We start from the raw sequence: 6,137 nt of genomic DNA, 5'->3' as shown, positions 1-6,137 counted from the left end.
GAAAAGTTGTCGTTGCAAGCAAGGTACATTAATAATCTATTAATATTAAATTTCTTTTCTTCCACAGGGTTCTTTACTGATGTGCATTCAGTAAAGTGCAGCCATGACCTCTGCAGATGCTGAGTTAGCTTGTTTTGGGGAGGCAGCTCCTTACCTCCGAAAATCGGAGAAGGAGAGAATTGAGGCCCAGAACAAACCTTTCGATGCCAAGTCATCTGTCTTCGTGGTTCATCCCAAAGAATCCTTTGTGAAAGGCAAAATTGAGAGCAGGGAATCAGGAAAAGTCACTGTCAAGACTGAAGGGGGAGAGGTGAGTCAAAAACAAGGCTCAAGAACAACATCTGATCCCCACTTTGAGCTTTAGGTGACACGTGTGGATCTTTCTGTTTTATTGGCAGACCCTGACTGTGAAAGAAGATCAAATCTTCTCCATGAACCCTCCCAAGTATGACAAAATCGAGGACATGGCCATGATGACCCACCTGCACGAACCCGCTGTGCTGTACAACCTCAAAGAGCGTTACGCAGCCTGGATGATCTACGTAAGTGGCAGCAGCAGCTTCCTCTGGGCAGCCTCAGGAGCTGCTGGGCCAGGCTCAGGGGAAGCCAAGGTGCTGTGTCCCTTCCTTGCAGACCTACTCGGGTCTCTTCTGCGTCACTGTCAACCCCTACAAGTGGCTGCCGGTGTACAACCCCGAGGTGGTGTTGGCCTACCGAGGCAAGAAGCGCCAGGAGGCCCCTCCACACATCTTCTCCATCTCTGACAACGCCTATCAGTTCATGCTGACTGGTGAGTTTCATGATTTTCTTTAAAATCACTTGGCTGTAAACACAAAGGAGAAAAAGTCTCTTAATGGCAAAGCAGTTAATAATGTTGTGAGGGTGCATGTTCTCTTGTCATTGGAAATTATGAAGACTTCCCTTTGGTTGAAGAGGATGAGGTTAGTTTAGTCAAATCTGACATCCACAAGTTCATCCAAACAGGATGCACCTGTGCTGAGGGAACTGGAGGGCATCATATCTTGGGCTCTCATTCACCTTGGAATGGTCATGGCAGCCAGGAGACACGTGTGAAGACTGGAAGAAATCAAATGTCACAAGTTTTCAAAAAGGGCAAATAGGAAGATCCAAGGAACTACAGGCCTGTTGACCTCACCTGAGTGTTGGAATGGCTTCCAGGATTAGAATGTTTAAGAATGGAGAATACAAGAAGTTGATCAGGACTAGTCAGCATGGCTTCACCAAAGTGAAATTATGCTTAACCAACCTGTTTTCTTTCTACAACGGGATAACTGCATTGAGACATGAGGGGAGAGCACTGGATATTGTCTGCCTGGATTTCAGCAAGGGTTTTGATGTTCTTTCTCATGATACCGTCATAGGCAAACTCAGGGAGGGAGGGAGGGCAGAACAAGTGGATGGTGAGCTGGATTGAAGACTGGTCTGAATGGCGAGTGTCAAAGGGCTTGTTCTGGGCCTTCAACTGTTCAACATTTTTTAAAATAATCTGGAAGTGATGAAAATATTTTTGATTTGACTAAGTTCTTAAGGTCAGCAGAAATTAAGTCTAATAATTCATTTCAGGGGGACTTTATTACATTAAGTCCTTATTCAGTCAAGTTGCAAAAATTTTTTGTGAACAGGGGTGTAAAACAAATGCCACTGGGGAAAAAACCCTTGTTGCCAACAACTTTTATAAGTGTGTTCTAATACTGCTTCAAAATTTTGTCTCAAGAATCATGAATCTACAAAACAAAAAGCTGAAGCCTGGAGATCACTGAGAAAGAAATAGAGACCAAAACAGAAAGCATTACTATATACAAGGGGTATCTTGGCACCTGGTGTGTCATATACATTTTCAGGCTTCCTTCTTCAAAAAAGAAAGTAGTAAAGTGCAACAGGTCAAGAGGAAGATAAAAAGGTTTCCCAAAGGTAGGACAGGCTGTGCTGGTAACTGTAGAAGGAAGATTTTTATCACTTTATAAAATTATGCATGGCAAAGATAAGATGAATAGCAAAGACAGAGTACATGATGAAACAAACTCAACACCAGGAACATATTTTTTCCTTCATCGAGTGGTTCAAAAATGGAGCATAACAATGGAACACAAAAATAAGTGAGCATGGGTTAAGAAAGCAGACAAAATTGTGGGAATGAAATGCAGCTCAAGCTATTGAAAAAAGATAGATTAATTCCAGCTCTGGAAGTATGAAAATTTCAATATTATAGAGCAGACTGCTCTGTATGATGTCTCTGTAATTTTATTTCATGAACAATCAATTGAAAACAATGTAAAAACCATTTAAAGGGTCTTGTGGACTGATCAGGAGTGGTTATTCCTATGTAATAAAGTTTATGAGAAACACATGCTCCAGTTCAATTCAGCTTGCTGATAGAGAGTTTAATCAGTGACTCTACAAAACTGATCCTTAGTTGGAATCATTTTCATAAACAAATTTAAGAGTATGACATGAAGGGACTATCCAGAAAAGATCTGCATGTGTTCTACACCAGGCACTGTCAGAGGGTTGAGATGGCAGCTTCCCACCTGCAGCTGAGAACATCAAAATATTCAAAATGGGTGAAGTCATATGGGTTTATGAAAGAAATCACCTGCCTATTGCCAGAGCATTAATAATAATCTCTTATTTTCTGCCTTGTTGACAGATCGGGAGAACCAGTCCATCCTGATCACGTACGTACACCCCCTGCGCGGGTCCCTGCGGGGCTGCCCGGTGCCAGGGCACCTCCTGCCTGACCACGCACCCTCTGCTTCTCTCTTGCCTTTGGCAGCGGAGAATCCGGGGCCGGGAAGACTGTGAACACCAAGCGTGTCATCCAGTACTTTGCAACAATTGCAGCCAGTGGAGAGAAGAAGAAGGAGGAGAAATCAGGCAAAATGCAGGTGAGTCAGGAAGGGCAGACTGAATTCTTGGCCTGTCAGAGCCCTGTCAACCAAGTGCAGTGACTGAATAATGATGTCCCTGCAGGGAACGCTTGAGGATCAAATCTTCTGCTTAACAGGGCAAATTCATCAGAATCCACTTTGGTGCCACAGGCAAACTGGCTTCTGCTGACATTGAAACTTGTAAGAGATTCTCCTGGACTGCTCCCATCCCTTCCCAAAATCCCATCTCCATGTACATTCCCACAAGTGTCTAACTCTTTCAACCTCCCTGGGCAGATCTGCTGGAGAAGTCCAGAGTCACTTTCCAGCTCAAGGCGGAAAGGAGCTACCACATCTTTTATCAGATCATGTCCAACAAGAAGCCAGAGCTAATTGGTAGGAAAGAGCATTATGGCTTTTTAGGGTTGACAACCGAGGAACAGTTCTCTCTCTCACCTGACTGGAAAAGTAAACCTCTCCCTTGCCTCTTCCTCTTTTCAGAAATGCTCCTCATTACCACAAACCCCTATGATTTCCACTTTGTGAGTCAAGGGGAGGTCACTGTCCCCAGCATTGATGACCAGGAGGAGCTGATGGCTACAGATGTAAGTAACACAGCAACCAAGTACCTACAGGGCATGTCTTGAGGGTGACATCTCTGACCCACTAAGGACACATTTTTGAATTCATTATTTTGACTGCAGAGTGCCATTGACATCCTGGGCTTCACTGCAGATGAGAAAACAGCCATCTACAAGCTGACAGGGGCTGTCATGCACTACGGGAACCTGAAGTTCAAGCAGAAACAACGAGAGGAGCAGGCAGAGCCTGATGGCACTGAAGGTATCAGCAAACTCAGGGGCTGATTTATGCCCTTCTCTGCCTCCACAGACACACTGCAGTTGCCTGAGTCTCCACATAAAACACTGAGAATTCCTTTTTTGCCCCCGGTCTCTCTAACTGCAGAGGTGCTTTCCTAGTCATGGGAAGTTCCATTATTCTACCCAATGGTGGATCCCCCAAATCATGCTGCCTGAAAGCAGAAACTTCAATTTCAACACAGGATATTTCTCTCTCACTCTTGAAAACCTCCAAGCATTAAGACATCCTGATGGGCAGCTGTGTTTTTGATGAAATAATTTCTGCAAGTGGTGCTACCCAGAAATCCTCTTCCCAAAGAAAGAAAATATGCCTTGCCTTATGTCCTGCTGGAGGCTTTTGTTGTTCTTCTGGGAAATTCCAGGTTCAAGCTCTTCCTATCCAAGCCATACTTGTTCTTTCTTGCTTTCAAAGACCACCACCAGTAGTGTCCAGAATTTGCATTCATTCACAAGCCTTCTATATGGAATGAGATAAATCCTCTTCCATTCCTAGAACATGAAGAGCAAAGTTGTTCACAACACCTGAATTCCAGAGATTGAATGTAAACAAATGCTTTTTTCATTCTCTCTTCCCCCACCTCTAGTGGCTGACAAGGCTGCCTACCTAACGGGCCTAAACTCAGCTGAATTTCTCAAGGCCTTGTGTTACCCCCGAGTCAAGGTTGGGAATGAATATGTGACCAAAGGTCAAAACGTCACACAGGTAACATCTGACAGTCAAGAATGCACAGCTTGAAGGAATATGTACACATTTTTCTTTGCCCCTAAGAGGTAACTCCCGTCTTTTCTTCACTGCTCTAGGTGAACAATGCCGTAGGTGCTCTGGCAAAGGCAATGTTTGAGAAGATGTTCCTGTGGATGGTTGTTCGTATCAACCAACAGCTGGACACAAAGCAGCCCAGGCAGTACTTCATTGGTGTGCTGGACATTGCTGGCTTTGAGATCTTTGATGTAAGGAGCAAGGGTTTGACACCAAAGTCAAGCAATGGGCAAGGACGGGTCAGGAGGACTCAGAAGCACATAGAGGACTAAGGCTCACACAGCTATGGGCCACAGGGTTGGATGCTTTTGTGAAGACAGTGGTCTGGGCAAGTTCACAGCGTGTTTCCTGTTCTGTGAATGCTGTGATGATGCAAGGACTTCTGTGTCAGAAAACAAAACGCCCAGATTATTATTCTGAGGCCAGGGAAATTCTTGGGTGGGACACTAAGGAGGTTTCTGCTGTCCATCAGCTCAGAGAACTGACACCATGAAGCTACTGAGCTTACCAAAGACTTGCAGCTGAGTAGCACAGTGAAAAAGAATTATCACTTTTGGCTTGATTTGCAAAGTAATAATGAAAATGTCCTTCAAGGACAGTGAGTCTTAGAGTAGAAACACATGCTGGTATAGCAGGGTTTGGACTGGTGTTTCAAGTTCAAACAATCTTAGGAGAATGGCAGCCAAGGCCTGTGTGTTTTGGCACACCTTGAGAACCTGTGCACCTTTCCTTGCTTTGGGCAGTTCAACAGCTTTGAGCAGCTGTGCATCAACTTCACCAATGAGAAACTGCAACAGTTCTTCAACCACCACATGTTCGTGCTGGAGCAAGAGGAGTACAAGAAGGAGGGAATTGAATGGGAATTCATTGACTTTGGCATGGACCTGGCTGCCTGCATTGAGCTCATTGAGAAGGTACCTTTCCCTTGCATATATATGATGACTGTTCGAATTCTCTCATTTTCTGAGGCACAGTCAGCTCAGAAAGAACTCACAGCCAGACATGTAGCATTGGTTAAGGAAAGTACTTTGCACTGAAATTTAGTTTAGCCTGGGAAAGAGAAATAGGGAAATGCACGTCAGTCATCAGTCTGCCTCATCCAGTCTTCAAGTATGGCAAAGTAGCCTGGACTTCCACCAAAAGACTTCTAACACCAAACCGAATTCAGTCTGCTTTTCTTCCTTCTCCAAAGGCTCAAATCCAAAGTCTATAGACAAATTTGATAAATAAATATCATATCACTTCACCTCCCCAAACTACAGAGCCCCTGAGATCCAGATCCACAGAAAAATTTGAGAAATAAATACCATCACGTGACATCCCCAAACTACAGAGCCCCTTGTAGCTGTTTTCCCCATGTTTTTCTCTTTGTCATTGCTTTCCCAGTTCTACAACCAGTTCTCATGTAAACTGGGCAGACATTTTTACCAATTCCATGAAGATAGAGTGCAGAGAGGCAAGGGATGGAAGAAATAAACTCATTGACTGAGATCAACTCCTGGTAAACCTAAGCTTTCATCCAGGCTGAGATGCTGCCAACAGCGGAACCAGACTTTTATGTTCATAGCATAGGTTTCTTGTCATTGTCATAGAGTCACAGAATGGTTT

General features: G+C 44.2%; 1 pseudogene; it reads left to right on the top strand.

The window, feature by feature from the left end:
- Positions 1 to 63: 63 nt before the first annotated feature.
- Positions 64 to 5,443, top strand: LOC121352719 (annotated as a pseudogene).
- Positions 5,444 to 6,137: the final 694 nt, after the last annotated feature.

Source organism: Pyrgilauda ruficollis, unplaced genomic scaffold (genome assembly GCF_017590135.1).
Source record: "Pyrgilauda ruficollis isolate IOZ18807 unplaced genomic scaffold, ASM1759013v1 scaffold194, whole genome shotgun sequence".
Lineage (NCBI taxonomy): Eukaryota > Metazoa > Chordata > Aves > Passeriformes > Passeridae > Pyrgilauda > Pyrgilauda ruficollis.
This window is presented reverse-complemented; position numbering and strand designations above follow the sequence as displayed.